Raw genomic sequence first — 25059 nt, forward strand, 5'->3', positions numbered from 1 at the left:
GCCCTGGCGGTGTGCTTTGGATCATTGTCATGTTGAAAGACCCAGCCACGTTTCATCTTCAATGCCCTTGCTGATGGAAGGAGGTTTGCACTCAAAATCTCACGATACATGGCCCCATTCATTCTTTCATGTACCCGGATCAGTCGTCCTGGCCACTTTGCAGAGAAGCAGCCCCAAAGCATGATGTTTCCACCACCATGCTTTACAGTAGGTATGGTGTTTGATGTATGCAACTCAGTATTCTTTTTCCTCCAAACACGACAAGTTGTGTTTCTACCACACAGTTCCAGTTTGGTTTCATCAGACCATAGGACATTCTCCCAAAACTCCTCTGGATCATCCAAATGCTCTCTAGCAAACTTCAGACGGGCCCGGACATGTACAGGCTTAAGCAGTGGGACACGTCTGGCACAGCAGGATCTGAGTCCATGGTGGCGTAGTGTGTTACTTATGGTAGGCCTTGTTACATTGGTCCCAGCTCTCTGCAGTTCATTCACTAGGTCCCCCCGCGTGGTTCTGGGATTTTTGCTCACCGTTCTTGTGATCATTCTGGCTCCACGGGGTGGGATTTTGCGTGGAGCACCAGATCGAGGGAGATTATCAGTGGTCTTGTATGTCTTCCATTTTCTAATTATTGCTCCCACAGTTGATTTCTTCACTCCAAGCTGGTTGGCTATTGCAGATTCAGTCTTCCCAGCCTGGTGCAGGGTTACAATTTTGTTTCTGGTGTCCTTTGACAGCTCTTTGGTCTTCACCATAGTGGAGTTTGGAGTCAGACTGTTTGAGGGTGTGCACAGGTGTCTTTTTATACTGATAACAAGTTTAAACAGGTGCCATTACTACAGGTAATGAGTGGAGGAAAGAGGAGACTCTTAAAGAAGAAGTTACAGGTCTGAGAGCCAGAAATCTTGATTGCTTGTTTCTGACCAAATACTTATTTTCCACCATAATATGCAAATAAAATGAAAAAAAACAGACAATGTAATTTTCTGGATTTTTTTTTCTCAGTTTGTCTCCCATAGTTGAGGTCTACCTATGATGTAAATTACAGACGCCTCTCATCTTTTTAAGTGGTGGAACTTGCACTATTGCTGACTGACTAAATACTTTTTTTCCCCACTGTACCTGCAGTTCCAGGGCAAAGCTATGGGGGCAGCTTTTGCGCCTTTGTATGCCAACCTGTTCCTGGGGCTGTGGGAGTGGGACCTCTTTCAGTCGGATCGGCTGTCGTCGATGGACTGCTTCCTCTTTTGGATGCGGTACATCGATGACATCTTCTTGATCTGGCAGGGTACCTTGGAATCATTAATATCATTTATCTCTATTTTTAATGATGATAATCTTAACATTCACTTGACGTACCAGGCCCATCAAACTTCTATAGATTTTCTTGACGTCAATATTAAAAGGGACACCTCTGATCCCTTACAAATGGATATTTTCCATAAAGCCATTTCAGTCAACTCTTTAATACACACCACATCCAAACACCCACCATCAGTCATCAAATCCAATCCAATAAGTAAATTCGTCTGACTCTGCAGAATCTGTTCGGCCTCTTTCACACATCAGGTTTTCGCCGTCAGGCGCGATCCGGCACTTTTGACAAAAACCGGATCCAGCGAAATGCAATGCTGGATCCGGTTTCCCCCCCATTGACTTGCATTAGCGCCGGATCGTGCCGGATGGCCATGCGTTTCATCCGGTTTTCGCCGGATCCTGCAATGTGTCGCGATCCGGCATCTGGAAAAAACGGCTACTGTAACGTTTTTTGTCTCCGGCGAAAAAGCCGGACACGCCGGATCCGGCGTGTCCGGCTTTTTCACACAATGAAAGGCTATGAGCGCCGCAATGCGCCGGATCCGTGTTTTTTGGTCTAAGCATGCTCAGTAGCTCTGCCCACAAGACACATATATAAAAGCATGACAGTGGGATCCTCAGCCACACCCAACATGCCACCCAAGACAGCAACCAGGCGCAGGAGAAGGCAGGAGACCACTGCAGCAGCACCATCAGCACCACCACCACCTCAAATGGAGCAGCATGTTGAACAACGGGAGGGGAGTTCAGCAGCAGATGAGAGACGGTAATTATCAAATCCCCCATTCCTCCAAACTAGGGCCATGGAATATCAAGATATTCATTGGCCCTTTGTTTCTCTTTATTCAACAGACGCCCAAGAGATGCAGCAGCAGCAACAGTGGCAGCACTGGCAGCACTGGCAGCAGCAGTAACACCACCCACAGGCATGGAGTCTGGCCAGCAGGAAGACAGCACATCTTCTTCTGGGAGCCCTCCCTCGCATCGTCAGCGTTTGACGGTAAGTTTTTATTTCCAAAATCCATCATCTCTGTAATATATGTCTATTCATTGCCTTTTATTTCAAAACAGGAATCACAAGCTGAAGAGGAGCTCCCAGAAGAAGAAGGAAGGGGTGGACAGACACCTGGAGTGGGCTCACAATTGGTAAGTTTTTTGCATCAAACGCAGAAACACAACATCACACTACACACAACACATAGAAAACAATGTTCTGCAGACCACACACAGCAAACAAATGCCTACATCCAAACACATACATTTTTTTCTTTTCTTCTCTAGTCTTCCCAATCTGGTGCTCGGCCAAGAGGTCCTCGCAGTGCCTCCCAGGGTCGTCGGCGACAGCAACGCGGCGGTCACCAGCGTGTAAGTATAATATTTAAGTGAAATTTTGGTACACTTTTTATTTCATGTCTTAAGTGTGGTGACTAATTTTGCTATTTTTCTCTTTTACTTTAACAGCCTTCACAGCGTGCTCCCGACTCAGACGGTGAGGATGGAGGAATTGATGTGGACCACCTCATCGATCTCGTCAGAGAAAGGGAGCCGCTATGGAATATGGCTGACCGCCGCCATGCTGACCTGATCGTTACCCGATGACTCTGGGAGGAAATCTGTTCGCTCCTTGTGGACCGCTGGGAGGACCTCGATGCTCGGGCCCAGATTAAAGAGCGTAAGTATATACATTACCGGTTGCTTGATGTAAACCAGTGTTTCCCGAACTCCAGTCCTCGTGGTCCCCACGGATCATGTGTTCAGGATTTCTATTTACTATGGAAATCCTGAAAACATGACCCCTGGGGACCATGAGGACTGGAGTTTGGGAAACACTGATGTTGTATACTAACCACTTTGTCCTTTCTCGTTTCAGGGGACAGAATTGTGAAGCGGTGGCGGTCTGTGAGGGATCGTTTCAAGAAGGAGTTCAATAAAGAGATGCGGGCCCTGAGTGGATCTGGAGGACGCAGGAGCAAGTACAAGTACGCACGAGCCCTGTCGTTCCTCCGGGATACAATGGTCACCAGAAGGTAAATATTACACACCACATGTGACAAAAAAATGTTTAGATGTAACTTTTTTTTTTCAGCCAGGGCCATGCCATGTCACTATTTTAATTGTTTTTTTTTCTCTTTATTCCACAGCACGGTGAGCAGCACTCGGGAGCCTGCACGATTGGACCCTTCTGAGGTGATCCCTGAGGAGACCGGCACCGAGGGGCACTTCGACCGCCCCGGTACATCTGCACCTTCCCAGCCTTCCCACACATTCGACCCATCTGTCCCATCCACCAGAACAGGAGCATCCTGGCCGCCTACATTACATGAAGCTGCTGGTGAGGAGATCGCTTTGCCTTTACTCCACCCTTCTGCCCCTGCCACCTCTAGTACACCTGCGGGTACTGGGCGGCAGCGGCAGAGGGGTCAGGAAAAGACTTATGCGCCAGAGTTCTTGCATCTGAATGCATCTTTCCAGAACTGTCTAAAAGTCTTGTCAGAGCAAATCTCCGCAGGCTTTCAGCAGATCAGCTCCAGCATTCTGGAGGTGAAGACACTTCTGCAAACCATGCATTCAGAAGCAAGATCTTCGCCAAACCACACCTTTTTCAGGTCTGTTGTGGAGCGCATGGAAATGCTCTCTCCTACCCAGCACATGCATGTAATGCATTCATGCCACGGTGCTCTCCAGCACGTTACCTCCCAACCTCCTCCTCCCACCCCAGTAGTTCCTCCACCTGCACCCCCTCCAGCCACTTTCCATCCTCCCCCTCCTATTACATACCATCCACCTCCCCAGCACCAGCCACCTCCCCAGTACCAGCAACCTCCCCAGTACCAGCAACCTCCCCAGTACCAGCAACCTCCCCAGTACCAGACATCTCCCCACTTCCAGCAACCTGCCCCGTACCAAGCTCCTTCCCCGTACCAAACTCCTTCCCCATACAACTTGCCATCAACATCATCTGCTCCTACAGTCCCTGCCCAACCCTCCACTCCACCGCCCACCACCTCTTCTGCCTCCCACATGTCCACCCATTCTGTAGCTTTTTCCACACCTTCACCTCTAACTGTTCCTTCCCCACCACGATCCCAGTCCTCTCTCCACACTCCCAGTGTCGAAGTGTCCCGCAGCCCATCCAGCAGTATTTCCACCCCACACTACACAGATTTATAATGTGTTTTTTAATAAAAATGGTCATTTGGTTTTAAAACATTTATTAAAAAAGTTTTTTTCAGTTTGAAAACATTTAAAAAAAAAAATATTTTAAATAAAAGTTAAATTATTGTTTTACAATGGCTGTCTGTCATTTCTTTCTGCAGCGAACTATGTTTAAAAAAAAGGTTAAATACAGGGTATTTCAAAGGTAAAAAGGTATTCAAAACCAGGTATATAACTGTGGGTAAATTTTACCTTTTTGCCACAGTTGTGTTCCTGGTTGTGTTTGAAGCAAAGTATTTCACCTAAAAAGTTGTGTTTATTGTTGGTGATTTCCTAACAATGTACACAACTTTTGTTAAAAGGTGAAATACTTTGCATAAAACACAACCAGGTACACACCTGTGGCCTAAAGGTAAAAATAGTAAGACCATGACAAGATAGCCAACTTTGGTTGGCAAAGGTATATACTGTTGGTACAGAAGGTACACAAGTTTGGTTAAGGGCACAAATCTTGTCATCCTGCCAGTGTACTCTGCCTTGAGGTGACATAAAGTATAGTGCAAAATTGTCCCTCATTACTGAAACCGTCACAGAACTTCTAGTGGTAATGTCATGGTAATCTTGCAAGGTGGTTTCTTCAGAGGTGTCCTCAATGGAAATGGGTTCCTTGCAGATAACAAAATTGTGGAGTACCACGCAAGCTTTGATCACCTCTTCCACAGTTTCTGTCTTGAGGTTAATCACAGTCAATAGGACCCGCCATTTGGCTGTCAGAATACCAAAGGTACATTCAACCATTCTTCTTGCTCTTGTGAGGCGGTAATTAAAAATGCGTTTTGTTCTTGACAATCCTCTGCTACCGTACGGTTTCAAAAGGTGTTCTGACAGCTGGAAGGCTGGAAGGCCAGATGTTTGCGGCAGCGATCTAGGGGGTGGGAACTGGAAGGTGTTTCCATACAGTTTACGCCCCATGGCAGACAGTTTGAAAACTTGAGAGTCATTGGAGCGGCCATAGGCCCCAATATCAACAGCAATAAATTTGTATTCCGCGTCAGCGATGGCCATGAGGACAATTGAAAAATATTTCTTGTAATTGAAATATTCCGATCCCGATCCGGCTGGCTTTACAATGCGTTTATGTTTCCCGTCAACAGCGCCCAAGCAGTTCGGAAACTGACATATCTGTTGAAACTTTTCTGAAATTTCAATCCACCTCTCTGTTGTGGGCTCTGGTAAAAACTCTTCAGCTAAGGAGTCCCACAGTGCACGGCATGTGTACTTCACTATTCCAGATATGGTGGAAATCCCGAGTCTGTACTGGAAATGCAGTGACGAAAGGGATTCTCCAGTTGCAAGAAATCTGTGGGGAATTAAAAAACAATCAATTAGTTTAAAATCACAGCATTACATACCAAAACTCAGCTATAACACTTGAAGATACAAACTACCACCAACAAGATTGCAGTGAAAGTGTGCTCTGATGCGAGCATATCCAATAAATGTGGCTTACCTTAATTTCACCATCAGACGCTCTGTGGGTGAAACAGAGAAGCGGCAATAGGTGTCCGCTTTTCATATGAGGTGTTCAATGCGCTCCACCAAGTAATCAAAATTCTCCATTTTCATCCGAACATATCCAAAAAATGTATCCGGGTTTCGTCTAAGGTCCATGCAGAGTGTAGAATAAACCCCACGCGTCATTCTCTTGGCTGTGATGGGGTGGATCCACAAACGTCGTCTACGATGCCTGATGCGCTGCTGTCTCGCTCTCTCCTTCTCCAGAACAATCACCCTCAAACGATTCGCCTCCGCTGTAAAATCCGCCAAATTCTTCAAAATATTTCCAATCACAACATCCATCTTCGCCAGTAACTTGCTCTTCTCTCCAACCTGCACTTTCTCCTCTACAACCTGTCAAAGAAGGGCTGTAGGAACATGCTATATATAGTTTTTCAGTAGCCAATCCCGTTCGGAAGGCCACAAGGGGCGATTTTAAAAACCGGATCCGGCGTAATCCGTCGAAAAACGGAACAAAAACCGGATGAACCGGATGAGACGGATCCGGTTTTGTCTGTCAAGAACAAGACGGATCCGGCAGAAAAATGGATCCGTCACATCCGGTTTTACGAAATATTTGCCGGATCCAGCGCTCCGGCACGACGCCGGATCGCGCCTGACGCCGAAAACCTGATGTGTGAAAGTAGCCTTCCTCTAATGAGGACTTTGAAAAACAGGCACAGGATCTTAGGTCTAGATTCCATGACCACGGCTACAGCCATTGCATGGTTAAAAGAGCATACCATACAGCAAAATATTCATCACATAATGAACTCCTTTATTCTTTTAAAGACCCAGACATCAACAGTCAAGTCAGATTTTTTTACAAAATGTAATGCTCAAGCCGATGCTATGAGACAATGTCTTGTGAATTCATGGCATATTCTTCGTGCGGACCCAGTACTGGCTGGATACTAACCAGATAAACCACAGATCACATTCCGCCGTGCAAATAATCTGCGGGACCACCTCGTTAAAAGTCATTGTGCAGCAGCTCCTACGCCTGCCTTTTTGGATAATTTCCCTACTCCAACCCAGGTTGTTTTCCATGTGGGAACTGCGTCGCATGTTCGAACGTGGAACATACCAACATTTTCATCAATCATGATGGTACCTGGACATATAAAATTAAACATCACATCACGTGTATGACAAAGGCAGTAATTTACTTCGCATCCTGTCCTTGCCCCAAGATCTATAGTGGACTTACCACAAGACAATTAAAAGTCCACTTTCGTGAACATGTTCTGAGAATCTCTGTCTCTAAAAATGAGAATGATATCAATGCCCTAAAGACAATCCCGAGACATTTCAAAACTCACCATAACTGTGATATTAGTCAATTTAAGGTACGGTGCATTGATATGATACCCACCAATGTTAAGGGTGGTAAGGTCAGTCGTAAACTTGCACAGGTCAAGACAAAATGGATCTGGATTCTAAATACTGTTCATCCGTTAGGCCTTAATGCGAGCAATAACTATGCCCCCTTTCTCTGTCTACCAAGCATTGTTAGGTTAGTTCACTGATTTATTTTCTGCTCATGATTTTTTCATGTTTTCATCTTGTTTTTTTCAATGTATTTTTATGGCCTCATTGTATCTATTTTTTAGTTTTATTATTTTTTTATGTATGTAATATTTTGTCTACTCCATTTGCTATATCCTAATTTTTATGTATATTTTTTACAGTATTCCCTAGGGTGCTTGTAGTATATGGGATTATTACCTGATACTTCTTATGGATTTCATCTGCTTCTCTCTTCACAGTGTTGATCATACCTTCTGACTGAAATGAAGAATTAGTCAAATGATTATTATTATATGTGACCAATCAAACAAGTGTTACTCGCGCTATGAATCAACAAAAGATAAAACGTATTTACCTGTAATGACGGGAAAATCAACTTATAAACATTTGTTGCTGAGAAGTAAAATTTGATTGATCAAACTACAAGGGAAACAGGAACAAGGTCCAAAATCAATCCTCAATTAAGAGTAATAAAATAACAGGGTTGCACTCCAAAATATATATATATATATATATATATCAGTGCTGCACTCTAATGGTTAAATCCGGTTACTAGCATTGTACTGTGCAAATATACCTAAAAACAAGTATGATCTGAATAGCTTCACCATAATTATTACCTCTAGAGAGGGGTGTGATAAATAACGTCCGGTGGTTCACCAATGTGGACAGGTTATTGGATGCAAGGTTCACCGCTAGTGCAGTCTTTTAGGCGGTGACACTAGAAAAAGCTCGCGGCATGTACTTAGCTTGTTAGTCAGTTGAGGAATCTCCTGGTTAGTAGATGTCAAGAGTCCAATGAAACCTCGAGCTCCGTTCCGGCCGGTAACAGGCTCAGAGTGCAGGTAAACGTCCAGTAGTCCTCAAATAGTAAGCACCAACAGGGTTAAAAGACGAAGGGTGAGCGCTCACCGAAGTTGATAATGTCAATCATACCAGCCACATTGCCGCATTGCCGGTCAGCGCGATATGAACACGGCAGGACCTTCAGTGATGATGCAGATCACGTGAAGCGCGCAGTCACGTGGTCCCCAGTAACAGGAGTGCTGCTTGAGCCAAAAAACTTCCAACTGGTTTCGGAATAGCGCGGATTCCTTCCTCAGGGATGGCTCACCATGCACTCAATGGGGTTAAATACCCTTGGCTCAGCAGTGATTCGCTAATGGGAGGAAATAATTAATTATTAATCAAAAGCAAATAATTCCACTTCATTGTTAAGCCCTCTCGGTTTTAGGGTGTCCAGTTCAAAAATCCACCTGGTTTCTTCTTTTGACATTAATTTAATATAATCCCCCTTCCATCAATGTTTATGGACTTTTTTAATGCCCATTAATTTAATACCCCGTGTAGACCCCTCATGAAAAAGTGAAAAGTGTTTAGATAAAGGATGGTCATTAGATTTAGACCTTATGTTACGCAGTTGTTCCCCTATACGTTTATTAAGTGGACATTTGGTACGGCCCACACACATTTTTTTACACGGACATTCTATAACATAAATAACACCTTGAGTGGAACACGTGATAAAATCTGTTATTGGGAATTGTATGTTATCATTTGAAATTATACTCCTCTGTTTACTCAAATTGAGTGTTTTACACATCTTACATTTTTTACACGGAAAGAAGGCTTTTTAACTAATTCCTTAAAAGGGCCTAAAGTGGTACATGAGACACTATAGAGTTCGGTACAGTAGGAGCGATAATATTGGCTAAATTTCTAGCCTTTTTAAACACAAAACGTGGATGTTGAGGTAATTTGTCTCCGATTATCTTATCTCCTTTTAATAGGTTCCAATGTTTGTTAACAATTTTTTTTTTAATAAATGAATATTTGAATTATATTGTACAATGATTGGTACAGATATCTGTTTAATTTCTTTAGAATCAGACTCCCCTGTTGGTTGATTGGTATACAATAATTGATCTCGGGGGATCTCTTTAACCTTAATTTAGGTATCCCTTAGATGTTGATAGTCATACCCTTTGTTCATAAATTTATCAATGACAGCATTTGCCTCCCGATCATATTGTGTGGGACTGGAACAATTCCGATGTGCTCTCATGAATTGGCTGCGTGGGACATTAAGCAGCAATCTTGGAAGATGGCAGCTAAACATGGAAATATAACTATTTGAGTCAGTAGGCTTACTGTAAGTACAAGTCTGAATTTTGCCATGATCAATAAAAATATTGAGATCCAAAAAATGTAAACTAGTCTTACTAGTAGTAGCAGTAAAGTGCAAATAAAACTCATTTTTATTAATATTAGTTAAAAATTGTTGAAAAGAAGAATCACCTCCCTCCCAGATAAAAAATACATCATCAGTAAAGCGCAGCCACAGGACCAGACCCGCGCACAGGCCGCCCGCCCGCCCAACAATTATTATATGTGGTTGTCACACAACTATATATTGTATGTATGTATTATTATCTTTCAATTTTTATTTTTCATTTTTATATACTTTTTTCTCACCATTGTATGCATTTTTGTTTTCTCCTTTATGAATATTTATTTCTCTTCTTATTAGTCTTATATATACACATATATTTCTTGTCACTATGATAACCTTTATACATAATTGCAATCCTCTTTACTATGTAATTTTCTTTATTTGTATTTGTATTTTTTTATTTCTTCATTTTATTTTTCATTATTTCCTCATCACATTGTACTTTTCTATAATCTTCATTTTCTCTTTATTCTTTATTTTTTTATTATTTTTTTATATTTATCCTTGTCATACTGTGAGTTAGGCATACTTAATATTATGTTACGCATTCCTTTTTCCTCAATCCATTAATTATTTTTTATTTATTCATTAATTTTTTTTCTTCAGTCTTCTTTATTTGCCTATTCAAATTAATTGCTCATTCATTCATCTATTTGCCTATTTCACTTAGTATTCCTCCCCAATGCTTGTATACTGCCAAACACTGGGTTAATATTTTTCACTTTGTACTCCCATCCTGTCCATTTTGGAGAATGGTGGTACACGTGCATGTCAGTGTCTCCGTATGGTCTGCCTGGTCGGCTGCGTCTATATGTATTCGGAGAACTCATTCACATGGTCTCCTTGTGCATGACGCGGTCACCTTGGCTACCTCTTGGCATCCTGCCCTGCACACGCCGCCTCACGCCCTCCCGAATCTGTCCTTACCCCTCTGTCATCAGGGACTCTACCACCGCCCACTCACCTATGCCGCTTGTGGCTGGAACACCTGACCACCCACATGACCACGGCGCTTCTGGTGACGTTCTCTGATGCTTTTGCACCACTGAATTTACAAACATGGCCACATACCTTGTGATTAGTGCACTGCCACACCTCCCCTTTTCTATTGGCCAACTCTTATATATACACTCCTCACCAACCTGATGATGCCACCCCCTGATGAAGGTATCGCTCGTTGTGGTGGACGCCATCCAGGAGCCAGAGACCTGTACTTTTATTGTGAGCTACTTCCTACTTTGGATTAATTTGTTTAAAATTCCACATGATTCTCTATCATCACATATTTACTTTGTGCTGCTATCTGGTGTTTTGACACCTATATTATATACACCCTTGATTATGTTTTTTATGGTAACACTCACTTCTGTTACACTGCACCAGCACTTTATTTATTAGTTATATAAATATTTTTTACATCTTTGTCTATTGATTTTTGTAAATGTATATGATATTTTCCATACTGAATATACCATTTTGACATTCTTTTCACCCAGTTCCATCATCATCATCATTATTGCCCTGGGTGTGCATCCTTTTTTTGTCTAATTTTAAATTTTACCTTATTCATTGAGGTTTGTCCTGTTATTTTTACTTGACTAACTTAACAAATTGATTGTTATCTTTACAATATTTTGGACTTTAAGATCGGCTTTTTTTCTCTCTCTTTCACATACACACATCAGTAGATAAGACACATCAGTATAGAAAACTTTCCATTCTCCCTCGTCTTCAGATACTCCATACTCCCACGGAATGAAAGACCTATGTCACCAAAGGGCTTTCTGGATATCATAACATGGAAACTGCATTGATAATAAAGGAATGTAAAGTTCCTGGCTTTTAAAGACCGGGGAGCAGAGACGTAACTGAGGGTTCACATAGTGTGATGCCACCACTGACCACACACATATGATAACACCCACAGCCCACTATATACAGTATGATGGCCTCCACAGCCTCCTATATAGTCTAATGCCCCCAACCTCTTCACACAAATATTATGATGCTCCTACAGCTCATTATATACCGTATGATTTCTCACAGCTCCCTATATACATTATTATGCTTCACTGCTAGCTCCCTGTGCAGAGTATGATTCTCCCTATAGACAATATAATCCCAGATAGCCACCATATAAAGTATGAGGCCCCAACTTCTCCCTGTATAAAGTATGAGGTCCCTACAGATCCACATACACAGTGTAATGGCCCTATATTATTATTATTATTATTATTATTATTATTATTATTATTTATTTATATAGCGCCATTAATTCCATGGTGCTGTACATGAGAAGGTGGGTTACATACAAAGGTGGGTTACATACAAAATTATAGATATAGTTAACAGTAAGCAAATTTACAATGACAGAGTTCTACAGAGGGGAGGGGACCCTGTCCTTGTGGACTTATTCTAAGGCCCTATAGCTTTCCTATAATAGTGTGATGGCCCCATAGCTTCCTATATACAATATTATTTCCCCCACCACCTCGAATATTATTATTATTATTATTATTATTATAGCAGCGCCATTTATTCCATGGTGCTTAAATGTGAGGAGGGGTATACATAATAAATAGAAGTACAGTAATCTTAAACAATGCAAGTCACGACTGGTACAGGAGGAGAGAGGACCCTGCCCGTGAGTGCCAGTCTACAAGGGATGAGTGAGGATACAGTAGGCGAGGGTAGAGCTGGTTGTACAGCGGTTTGGTGGATTGGTGGTTACTGCAGGTTGTAGGCTTGTCAAAAGAGGTGAGTCTTCATCTTCTTTTTTAAGGTTTCCATGGTGGGCGAGAGTCTGATATGCTGTGGTAGAGAGTTCCAGAGTAGGGGGGGATGCGCGGGAGAAATCTTGTATGCGATTGTGGGAAGAGGAGATAAGAAGGGAGTACAGAAGGAGATCTTATGAGGATCAGAGGTTGCATGCAGGTAAGTACCGGGAGACAAGGTCACAGATGCATGGAGGACTGTGGATGGCTTTGTATGTCATGGTTAGGGTTTTGAACTGGAGTATTTGGGTAATGGGGAGCCATTGCAGCGATTGACAGTGGGGAGAGGCCGGGGAATAGCAGGGGGACAGGTGGATTAGTCGGGCAGCAGAGTTTAGAACAGATTAGAGGGGTGCAAGAGTGTTAGAGGGGAGGCCACAGAGCAAGAGGTTGCAGTAGTCAATGCGGGAGATGATGAGGGCATGGACTACGGTTTTTGCAGATTCTTGGTTGAGGAATGTACGGATCCATGAAATGTTTTTGAGTTGAAGTCAGCAGGAAGTGGAAAGGGCTTGGATATGTAGATTGAAAGAGAGATCAGTGTCAAGGATAACCCCAAGGCAGCGAGCTTGTGGGACTGGAGAGAGAGGGCAGCCGTTTACTTTAATGGATAGGTCCATTGGGGGGGGTCATGTGAGATCGGGGAAAGATGATGAATTCTGTTTTGTCCATAATAAGTTTTAGAAATCTAGAGAAGAAGAAGGATGAAATAGCAGACAGACATTGAGGGATTCTGTTTAGTAGGGAGGTGATATCTGGTCCAGAGATGTAGATCTGTGTGTAATCAGCATAGAGGTGATACTGAAAGCCGTGAGATTCAATGAGCTGTCCGAGGCCGAAGGTATAAATGGAGAAGAGCAGGGGCCCTAGGACTGAACCTTGCAGGACTCCGATGGGGGCATGGTGGGGAGGTGGTGTGTGAGTGGGAGACGCTGAATGTCCGGTCTGCAGGGGTGCACCTATAATGAGGCCATTTGAGCCTGTAGATCAGGTGGCAGACAGCTGCTGTGCCCAGGTGGCGGCATTCTGTGCTCTGCTACCTGCAGCACCTGCAATTTAGCCTCTGTACGCTGGTGCTGTGGTAGCATGGAGAGGCTTGTAATTGATAAGATCACAGGAGGGAAGGAGTCAGGGCCCCTGATCATGCGACACCTGACTCCTCCCCTCTTGTGACCTCAACACATGTCCTGTGCGCACAGCCCTCAGTGTATGGTTGTGACTAAATCCCACCATGACATCCACAGCTTCCTTGTTGTGTCTGCTCTGCTCTATGGAGGAAGAGGCACCGCCCCTTCTGGTGACATGGACATGACATCAGCAGAGGTCCTTTAGCCAACTTGGATTTAGCCTCTACCCTCAGTGTATGCAGGACTGTGCTGGTTGTCATGGTGCTGGATGAAATAAGTTTACGTGTGGGGTCAGGGGGGTTTGCAGGGAGGATGTAGCACAGCCACGCATGTGCGAGGTGTAAGGAGCAGAGCTGTGTGTGTACAAGGTGTACGAAGCTGAGCCATGTGTTTGCAAGGTGTACGGAGCGGAGCCACGCGTTTGCGTGGTCTACAGAGCACAGCCGTATGTGTACAGAGCAGAGTCATGCATGTACAAGGTGTACGGTGCGGAGCCGCCCGTGAGCATAGAGCGGAGTCGCACGTGTACGAGGTGTACAGAGCAGAGCTGTGCATGTGCGAGGTGTACGGAACAGAGCCATGTGTGTACAGACCGGAGTTGAGTGTGTATGAGGTGTACGGGGTGTACGGAGCGGAGCCGTGTGTGTACAGAGTGGAGCCTCAAGTGCATGGAGTGTGTGTGCAAGGTGTACAGAGTGGAAACACGTGTGTACGAGGTGTTTGGAGCAAAGCCGCATATGTACAAGGTTTACGGAGTGGAACCGTGTGTGTACAAGGTGTACAGAGCGTGGCCACATGTGTAAAAGGTGTACGGAGCAGAGCCGCATGTGTATGAGGTTTACAGAGTTGAGCCATGTGTGTACTAAGTGCAGCCGTGTGTGTGTACAGAGCGGAGCCACGTGTGTACAAGGTGTACGGAGAGGATTCACGTGTGTACGGGTTGTACGGATTGGAGCAGCGTGTGTACGGGGTGTACGTAGCGGAACCACGTGTGTACGAGGTGTACGTAGCGGAGCCATGTGTGTATGGGGTGTACAGTGTGGATCCGTGTGTATACGGGTTTTACAGAGTGGAGCTGTGTGTGTATGGAGCATACAAAATGGAGCCCTGTGTGTACGAACTGTACGGAGCTGAGCCGTGTGTGTATGGAGTGGAGCCGCGTGTGTATGGAGCGTAACTGCATGTGTGCGAGGTGTATGGAGCAAAGCCGCATGTGTACAAAGTTTATGGAGTGGAGCCATGTGTGTACAAGGTGTATAGAGCGTGGCCACGTGTGTAAAAGGTGTACGGAGCAGAGCCACATGTGTATGAGGTTTACGGAGTGGAGCCATGTGTGTACCGAGTGGAGCCATGTGTGTGCGAGGTGTACAGAGTGGAGCCGTGTGTGTACGAGGCATAAAAAGCGGAACCGTGTGTATGAGATGTGCGGAGCCATATGTGTAAGGTGTATGGTGGAGAGCAGTCATACCTCCCAGGGGGACAGTCCCGATTTTGAGAGAGAGACTGCCCAGGGCGAGAGCTTACTTTTCCCGCGGACACAGGTGTACACGGCGGAGCCCAGAGGAGCACTTTAAAATTTGCATGTAACATTCCACCCGAAATGACGCGATAGAAGCTGACCGGAAATGAGGTAATTTCGGGAGGAGATTGTGACGGAACCATGGAGGCACTTCAGGGGATGCTTCAAATCCATCACCGTGTCCTCCTCCAACAGCGTGGACAGTAGGATCGCCATGGACTCGAGGATGCTGGCCATGTAAGCGGATCATGATATATCCTGCATTGGGAGGCTCAGGTGGGCACTACAATGGGAACCTAGTATCTTTAGAGAATCTTTCTTTCTCCCTCTGTTATTTCTTTCTCTCTCTAATGTTTCTTTTTCTCTGTTTTTTCTTTCTCTCTGTTCTTTCTTTCTGTCTCTCTGTTCTTTCTTTCCCATATTTCTTTCTTTCCCCTCTTTCTTTCTTTCTTTCTTTCTTTGTTTCTCTCTCTGTTCTTTATTACCCCTTTCTTTCTGTTTTTTATTTCTTTTCCCTCTTTCTCTCTCTCTGTTCTTTCTTTCTCCTATTTCTTTTTTTCTCTCTCTGTTCTTTTTTTCTGCCCACTCACTCTTTCTTTCTCTCTCTCTGTTCTTTTTCTATCTTCTTTCTTTCTCTCTGTTCTTTCTTTCCCCTTTTTCTTTCTTTCTTTCTTTCTTTCTTTCTTTCTTTCTTTCTCCCTCTTTGTTCTTTCTTCCCCTCTTTCTCTCGCTCTGTTCTTTATCTTTCTTCTTTCCTTCTCTCTGTTCTTTCTTTCACCTCTTTCTTTCTTTCTTTCTTTCTTTCTTTCTTTCTCCCTCTCTGTTCTTTCTTACCCTCTTTCTTTCTCTCTGTTCTTTCTTTCGCTCTGTTCTTTCTTTCTCTTTCTTTCCCCTCTTTCTTTCTTTGTTTCTCTCTCTAAGCTTTCTTTCTCTATCTAATCTTTCTTTCTCTCTCTTTCTTTCTTTCTTTCTTTCTTTCTGTCTGTTCTTCCTTTTTTTCTCTCTGTTCTTCCTTTCTTTCTCTCTGTTCTTTCTTTCTCTCTGTTCTCTTTCTTTCCCCTCCTTCTTTCTTTCTATTCTTTCTTTCTTTTTTCTCTCTCTTTGATCTTTCTATCTCTTTCTTTCTCTCTCTCTGCTCTTTCTTTCCCTTCTTTCTTTTTTTCTCTCTCTCTGTTCTTTTTTCTGTCCCCTCTTTCTTTCTCTCTCTGTTCTTTCTTTCTTTCCCCTTTCTTTCTCTCTCTCTCTCTCTGTTGCTTCTTTCATTCCTCTTTCTTTCTTTATCTTTTTCTCTCTGTTCTTTTCTTCCCCTCTTTCTTTCTCTTTCTTTCTCTCTCTGTTCTTTCTTTCCCCTCTTTCTTTCTCTCTCCCTCTCTGTTCTTTCTTTCTTTTCCCTCTCTTTTTTCTCTCTCTGTTCTTTTTTCTTTCCCCTCTTTCTTTCTCTCACTGTTCTTTCTTTCTTTCATTCTTTCTTTCTTTCTCTGTTCTCTTTCTTTCCCCTCTTTCTTTCTTTCTTTCTTTCTTTCTTTCTTTCTCTCTTCTTTCTTTCTTTCTTTCTCCTCTTTCTTTCTCTCTCTGTTCTTTCTTTCTTTCTCTCTCTGTTTTCTTTTTTCTCTCTCTCTGTTCTTTCTTTCTTTCTTTTCCTCAGTACCAATCAGTGTTCCCACAGTACCAGTAGAATAAGAGGGGTAGGAAACTAGGTGGCACTGGTCACATTGAGCCTCTCATACTTTTTACTGGTATATAATCATATGCCCTGAGCACCACCATAAAGTGGGCCAGCCCCAAACAACAGGGTACAAACAAATCGCTATTACTATCCGTCCAAGTGGACAATTATATACGTAAAGTTAATGATGTCCCTGTGCCAAGCAGTGTGGAGGATCTGAATACACTGAGGAGACCAGAGCAGTGGGGTATGGGAAGAAGAATTATATGGGGCCCATTAAGCTGTATGAAGTAATATATAGGGCCCTGTTATGATTGGGTCACCGAGGAGGAAAGCAAGACCAAGCTAAGCCACAGAAAACCAGAGAGGTTGGTAATTTAGCAGATTGCAGACTCCTGATGCTATCCACATAACTAGCAGTAGCTGTGGAGCGTACCTACGATGATTCTAGACACCTCGACACAGCCGGAGAACTAAATAAGCATAAAGCAAGAAAGGGGAATTCTAAACTGCCCCAGAGCAGACCCCAAAGGAATAGATAGCCCCCAAACATATATTGTCGGTGAGACAAGATGAAAACACAAATGCAGGTAGGAAAAAAGGCTGAACAAGTGATGGGGCCCAAGCTAACTAGACAGGACAGGAAAGGAAAGACACTGTCTGCAATCACGCAAAAAAACCCTGCAAAAAATGCCCAACACGTCTGATAGAAAAAATACTGAAGTCACTAGACTTCACCCACTATATCAACACTCTGGTATATTCTGAAAACAGAGCAAAGAGAGGCCAATCTAATAAGGGACAAAAACAAACTGACACAAACAGTAACATACAGAAGAAAATTCAGCACAGCCCCAGCTGGGGCTGGCTGACCACACAAAACTGAAATAGACTAAACCAAATCAAATGTGAACAAAACAATAGCAAAAGAACACTTTGCTTGAGCATGCAGGGACTGAGCTGGAAACTAAGACCTCAGGAGGCAGGAAAAAATCACCAGCAGGGATAGAGGGAGTTGGCTGTCTTAAATCCAGTCAGAAACTCCCAATGGCCAATCGTCCTCCTCATTATCAGGTGGCAGGCCTTTGCTAATTTGATCAGCTCCATTACCTCCTGTAACCACCAGAGAGAGCCCGGAAAGAGAACTCACGACCCCTCTGTCAATACGACCATCTCCACTACCTTCACCAGCAACCAGAGGTAGGCCAGAAAGTGAATTCACAACAGGGCCCATTATGCTGTATGAAGTAATATATGGGGCCCAATATACTTTAAGGAGCATTATATGGGGCCCATAATGCTATATGCAGTAATATATGGGGCCCATAATACTGTAAGGAGCATTATGTGGGGATAGGGGATGACTTTCTGTTTGTTGTGGATCTGACCGCTGGGACCCCCATGATCCTGGGAAACGTAGCTTTGAAGAGCACCATGTAAATGGAGCTGTGGTCAATCATACACACTGTGGTGCCATTCACATGTGGCTCTTCAAATAACTCCTTTAAGAGAGTGATGAGGGGATGACAAAGTATAGCAAAAATTCACTGATCGGGGCTAATGAATGTTATAGTTTGTGGGCTGGTGCCCTGGTGGCAGGGCTGCATTTTTGTCCCAGTCCGTCCCTGTGCCAGGCTTACCATTGCCATTAATGACCCTTGTTCTGGATACTTCTGTGTTGTTCTTGTATGTGCGTGTGATGGCGCTGACATCCTTGTGTTTGGACACTTTTTTTTCTATTTATCTAAATCAAAATGTCAACTATTGCACTCAGTTTTACAATATAGATATAAAAATTTACTTTGTGTTGCAGGGGGAGTGTCATTTTGCTGTTCGCCTCAGGCAGCAGAGAGGCTAGGTTCACCCCTGCCAGTCTGCTAGGTATGACGCGATCCAAGATAGGGCCAAGTCTGTGATACCAAGAGATGAGAGGGTATGTAGTAAAAGGGAATGGTCCACTGTGTCAAAGGCAGAGGACAGGTCCAGGAGGAGGAGGACAGAGTAGTGTAGCTTGGCCTTGGTGGTTAATAGGTCATTGGTGACCTTAGTTAGGGCAGTTTCAGTGGAGTGGTGTGGCCGGAAGCCACATTGTAAGTGGTCAAGGAGGGAGCAGGAAGAGAAGTGGGAGGACAGTTCAAGATGGACGGGTTGTTTTAGTAGTTTTGAGGCATAGGGGAGAAGTGATATATGGCGATAGCTAGATACAGAGGATGGCTCAAGAGAGGGCTTTTTGAGCCTAAGTGTGATTGAGGCATGTTTAAAGCTTGAGGGGAAAACACCAGTTGTTAGTGATAGGTTGTAGAGATGGGTTAGGGTTGGGATGAAAACTGTGGTGAGGTCTGGGATGAAGTGGCATGGGATCGAGTCAAGTGCACAGGTAGTGAGATGTGATCTTGAGAGTAGAGTGGAGAGTTGATCTTCTGTAATTGTGGAGAAGTTGATTTTTAAGGAGGAGGGCTGGGCAGTTAGGAGGAAGGGCTCTGGGGGTTTTCGACCAAAACTGTGTCTGATGTTATCAATCTTCTCCTTGAAAAATGAGACAAAGTCTTCAGCTGAGATGAGTGGGGAGGGAGGAGGTGCTGGGGGGCGGAGGAGAGAATTGAAGGTGTTGAATAACTGTTTAGTGTTGTCAGACAGGGAGGATATGAGAGATGAGAAGTAGATTTGTTTTGCTGCAGTGAGTGTGGCCTTGAAAGTAGTGAGGGACTGTTTGAATGCGATGAAGTCCTCATTGGAGTGGGATCTTTTCCATTTCCGCTCCTCAGCTCTGGAAGCTCGCCTCAGTCAGGCTGGTGTGTCAGGGCTGTCTGTTGATTTTGCGAGCTTTGGTATGTGTGAGAGGGGCAACTGATTCCAAAGCTACAGCTATTTTGGTGTTATATAGAGCGGCAGCAGCATCCGCTTTGTGTAGGGAACTTATGTGTTTAAGAGGAAGAAGGGATTCAGACAGTGAGTGTAGATCGAGGTGTTTAAGATTTCTGCGAGGGTGTGCAAGTTTGTGGGGTGGGGATTGTGGACCTGGAGAGGAGAGGAAAGAGAATGCAAGTAGCTTGTGGTCAGAAAGAGGAAGAGGTGAGTTAGAGAGGCTAGATAGACCCTATCAGGTGAAGATGAGGTCTAGTGTGTGGCCATCTTTGTGAGTGGCTACAGAAGACCATTGAGTGAGGCCGAAGGAGGAAGTGAGGGATAGAAGTTTAGTGGCTGCTGAGAGGGAAGTGTCAATGCGGATGTTGAAGTTGTCCAAGATAATAGTGGGGATGTCAGTGGAAAGGAAATGAAGTAGCCAAGTGGTGAAGTGGTCAAAGAAGGTGGTGACTGTGGTTGTGACTATATACAATATGATGTTCCCAATAGCACCCAATACACAGTACAATGAACCCCAAAGCTCTCCATATACAATATAATGTCATCACCATACAGTTGTGGACAAAAGTATTGACACCCCTGCAATTCTGTCAGATAATTGTCATGATTCAGCATGGATCTGACAGTTTAAATGGATAAGTGAACTTTTTTCCTTTTGCTAGGTGCCAAAGTGGGTTGATTGCCCCCGGTGGCCATTAGAATTATTACACATGGTGTCGTTCATTCTAAGTTGCCCCGATGGTGGTGAATGGTATCGCACCTTAGTTTTAGGGTTAATGTGCACGCAATTATAAATCAGGTTGAGGCTCTATAAAAGAGAGCCAGGTGTGTTCAATCACGGTTGGTGATATTGTGTGTTAGTCATTCACAAGGAAGCCTGGGTGAAAGAAGGAGCTGAACATGAGTCCTGCGCAGCCCAGCCAGAGGAGACGAGTGGCAGCTAGGTGGTCTGCAAGAAGGGCTGGCATGGCGTGGTGGAGTCACAGTTTATGGTGTTTGCAGGAAGTGCTTGCATGGCTTGGTGGAGTGATGACTATGGAGAGAGTTGCACTCAGCATGCGGGACTTGGTTTGCTGAGAGCTGGACTCAAGCATGCTTGACTTTTTGGGCAGGAGCTGAACTCATCTTTGGGACTCTGTTACTGGACTTCTGCAACTGGTGGTGGACTCTGCTCCAAGGCTGCACTATGGTGAAGGATCTAGTTATGGTGATGGATTCGGGTGGAGGAGAAGATGCACACAGGTGGTGGGCTTTGTTGCTAGGAGTGTACGCAACAGAGCAAAGCTAAGTGGTGCTTCCCCTGTTTTGTCATCTTTCCTCATGTGTGTTTTAGTGCAGTGGTGGGATTAGTTTCCGCACCGACCAATTCCCTAGTGAGGGTTTAGGTCAGGACGAGCTAGGGTTTTTAGGTTCCTGTTGCGTGCCCGGCACGGAACCGGCATAGGGAACGTTAGGCGTGCAGGGACACTGGCTCAGGGGAGCTCAGGAGGTCTCCACTTCACTATTCCCTATCACAGGGCCCACCATTGTTAATGTTTCCCAGGTTTCCCTTATTATTTAAATTCGTCTTACTGGAGGCGGGGTTTCCAGACTTGTATATACGTGTAATGTCTAAATTTGCCAGTTGGAGGCGGTGTATCCAGCTGCACGTGATTATTATTTAAATTTGCCCCACTGGAGGCGGTGTATCCAGGGTCACGTGTGTCACATGGGTTCGCCTTGCGGTACTCGCTGCATCCAGACACACGTGACCGTGACAATAATACTCAGTTTCTTCCTGAAAATGATTGCAAACACAAATTCTTTGGTATTATTATCTTTATTTAATTTGTCTTAAATGAAAAAACATGAAAAGAATTGTCCTAAAGCCAAATTGGATATATAATTCCATACCAAACATAAAAAAGAGGGTGGGCAAAAGTATTGGCACTGTTCGAAAAATCATGTGCTACTTCTCTAATTTGTGTAATTAGCAGCACCTGTAACTTACCTGTGGCACCTAACAGGTGTTGGCAATAACTAGTTAGAAACTTAGTATTAGCTGACAGAATTGCAGGGGTGTCAATACTTTTGGCCACAACTGTATCTCCCCTATATACAGTAATGATGTCCCCACAGTCTCCTATAAACAGTATCATGGTTCTGCAGCTCCCTATATACAATATGATGGCCTCATTTTTTTTGCCTTTACATATAGTACCAAGTCTGAAACGAGCTGAGTAAACATTTATGGATGAAATTATAACTGATTCACATACAGTACTTTAAGAGGGCAAAGGACAAGTGAAAAATACATTCTAAACATTTTTTTAAATTCTGAAGTAAAAAAGATCCAGATATATTTGATATAGGGAAAAGAAATTAACTATATTTACATCTCGCTTTTTTCACTCATCTTTGGTTCCATAAGGGCTTACGTTTGAAGCCCTGAAAATGGGATTTGGATGTTTGCACTGACTGGGCTATTGACGATTTTTTGTCTGTTTCTGCCTATATGAACCAGGCACCAAAACGTGGCTGACTGCGCTTTGGTACTTGACTCAAATAGATGGATGCAAAATGATGTGATATAGAGCACAAGTGACTCAGGCTGTATCATTAAATTCAATGGCTCCATTTGGTGCATTTATCAGAATCCTGTTTTTAAGGGCTTCAAACGCAAACACTTTGTATAACAATAACTTTTTAAATACCTGTGAAATTTTACCAGATTATCAACCTAGACTGCTTGATTACAATCAAACAAGCTGGGTTGATTATCTGCTATAGTTTCATATATTCACAAAATTAAATGCCTGCAGAATAAAGAAAATATAAGAGTTGGAAATTGCCATGGAAAGAATTTGTTCTATTTTTTAAATGACAGTGAGACCCATGTGGCAAGACTTTGCCCTCATACATTTCTTTGATTTATTATCTTTGTGCCTGAAATCCTATGAGAGTGTTTTCAAATTTTACAATGCTTCCTAAATATAGGACACTTCATGAAGAGCAGCAAGACACAGCTCAGTTTTATTTGTTAGCTGCAAGTCAACACTGTCTATTATTGCTATTATTGTACAATATAAACTGTGTTCTGCCAATGTTATTGTCCATGTGTCCTGAATGGACATAAAAATTGACAGAAAATTTTGCACAATTAAACAACAAAACTACACTGATTATGAAAAGTATCATAGAAATCTTGAAGCAGATATGTCATCAGACTTTGCTGTCGTAGGTAAGGGCAGTAAAGCATGGGATAGACCTATGCAAGTTGAGGTCCAGGGGACACATCCAGACCTTTGGCTGTTTCTGTCCAGTCTACAGACCAGGACAGTCAAAAGGCTGGAAACAGTGGCATACTGCCCATGAGATGGGGGAGTGCACTGCTTAACTGCACCAGAATCCCCACACTCAGTGTCTTGATTCCAACAATGCTAGAATAGGGTGCATTCAACTCCAAGTTCTACCATTCAGTCTTTATGTGTGAGTCTTAGTGCAGCAGATGTGATAACATCACTGAATTGAACCTTCTGCACAGAGTCTCAGTCCACACACAGCACATACTGAAGCAGCACATTGTTGGGGAAATGGCGCAAAGAGAATAGTATTTGTAATTTTTAATTGTCTTTCGGTACTTGGAGAAACTGTGGGTGCATCATATTGTCTAGCTGTGGGGACACAATACTATGTGGGGAGCAATAGGGGCCATTTTACTTTGGAAGGGAGCTGTGGGGACATCATGGTGTGTATGTAGGAGGCCTGTGGGGGTGATTATACTTGTCACGACTCCACAACGCTGCGAGAGACAGCTCAGCCACTCTATAGGATAGGGGCATGCTAAAATGCGAGTGACATCCCAATCACCCAATCTGAGGCAGGGACGTGCTGGGCTATGTGTATTTTGATTGACATCCCATCTGCCCAATTTGGCCATTCCTGCAGGGTCTTCCAGGTGTCACGCGTTCTAGGTGATTACCTGGCTATTTAACTAGCTGGCTATTATCAGACCTTGCCAGTTGTAGCTTAGTTCAAGTGGTGTGTGTTTACTCTGTGCTCTAAATTGTGCTCTAAATTCCTATATTGTGATCTTTCTTGCCTGACCTTGGACCTTGCCTTTGATTGAACATTTGCTTAGTCCCTTTGTCTTGAATCTCCACCTTCTAGGAATTCTGACCCCGGATTGTGACCTGACTTAGCCTTTTTCCGACCCCCCTTTCTATGGTGAACTCTCTTGGTATCTGACCCGGGACCTCTTAACTACTCTTTTTCATGGCTTGTCTGAGAATAGTGTCTCAGCATCATAATACTGTTTTGGTGGATTGAGAGGGATCATACTGTTTGTTAGACTGTGAGGAACATCATATTGTGAGTGGAAGGGCTGTGGGGACACCATACTGTGTGTGTATCAGACCGTTAAGGATTATACTGTTTTGGAGAATGTAACAGACTGTTATACTGTGTGTTTGGGAGAGCTGTGGAGACCACATACTGTGTGGGCTAGAGTTGAGCGAAACGGGTCGGTCAAATTCATAAGTCGCCGACTTTCGCTGAAGTTGGGTTTCATGAAACAAAACTCGACCATAGCGTGAGGTCGGCCACGAGGTCGGCGACCAGAGTTCCAAAGTCGCATTTCAAATGATGCTTTTAGCATCCTTTTTCAGCCAATGATGGAGGATGCACACTGTGGGCAACGCGATGACATGGGCATTGGTCACCGCCATCTTTGAGAAGGGCATGCAAGTGATTGGCTTGCTCTGTGTGGCGTCACAGGGGCTATAAAAGGGCGTGCACGCCGACCGCCATCTTACTTCTGCCGATATTAGCATTAGGGAGAGGTTGCAGCTGCTGATTCTGAATAAGGGAGAGCGTTAAGCAGGGAAGAAGACCAAAAAAACTGCTTCTGCTGTTAGCGATTTCCACTGTACAACACAACAGTTTGTGTGCAGTGACAGGGGAGGCTATATTTTTTGTGCATCAGCTCTGCTGGTTATAAGGCTGCCTTATAAGGCTCCCTGATATCAGGGAGATAGCTGCATTGCTGTTTGCACACTACTGTGCAAACTGCTTTTTTAAAAGCAAAAATACTTTTCTTCCTCTTTTCTGCACAGTTACCAAACGTTCATTTTTCCACACTTTTGTGTGCAGCAGTCCTGCTTATTAGGCTGCCTGCTGCCGTACTTGGACTGAGAGCATCATTGTCAGCCTCCTAAAATCTCTAGGGAGCTTCCAATTCTCCCCAATACTATATACACCTTGTACTTTGTCATACACCAGCCAATTTCAGCCTGTTAAATTGAGGTGTAATCTATAGTGGACCTGAGATAATA

The sequence above is a fragment of the Dendrobates tinctorius genome, unplaced genomic scaffold (genome assembly GCF_039654945.1).
Source record: "Dendrobates tinctorius isolate UK_male_01 unplaced genomic scaffold, ASM3965494v1 ptg000161l, whole genome shotgun sequence".
NCBI lineage: Eukaryota > Metazoa > Chordata > Amphibia > Anura > Dendrobatidae > Dendrobates > Dendrobates tinctorius.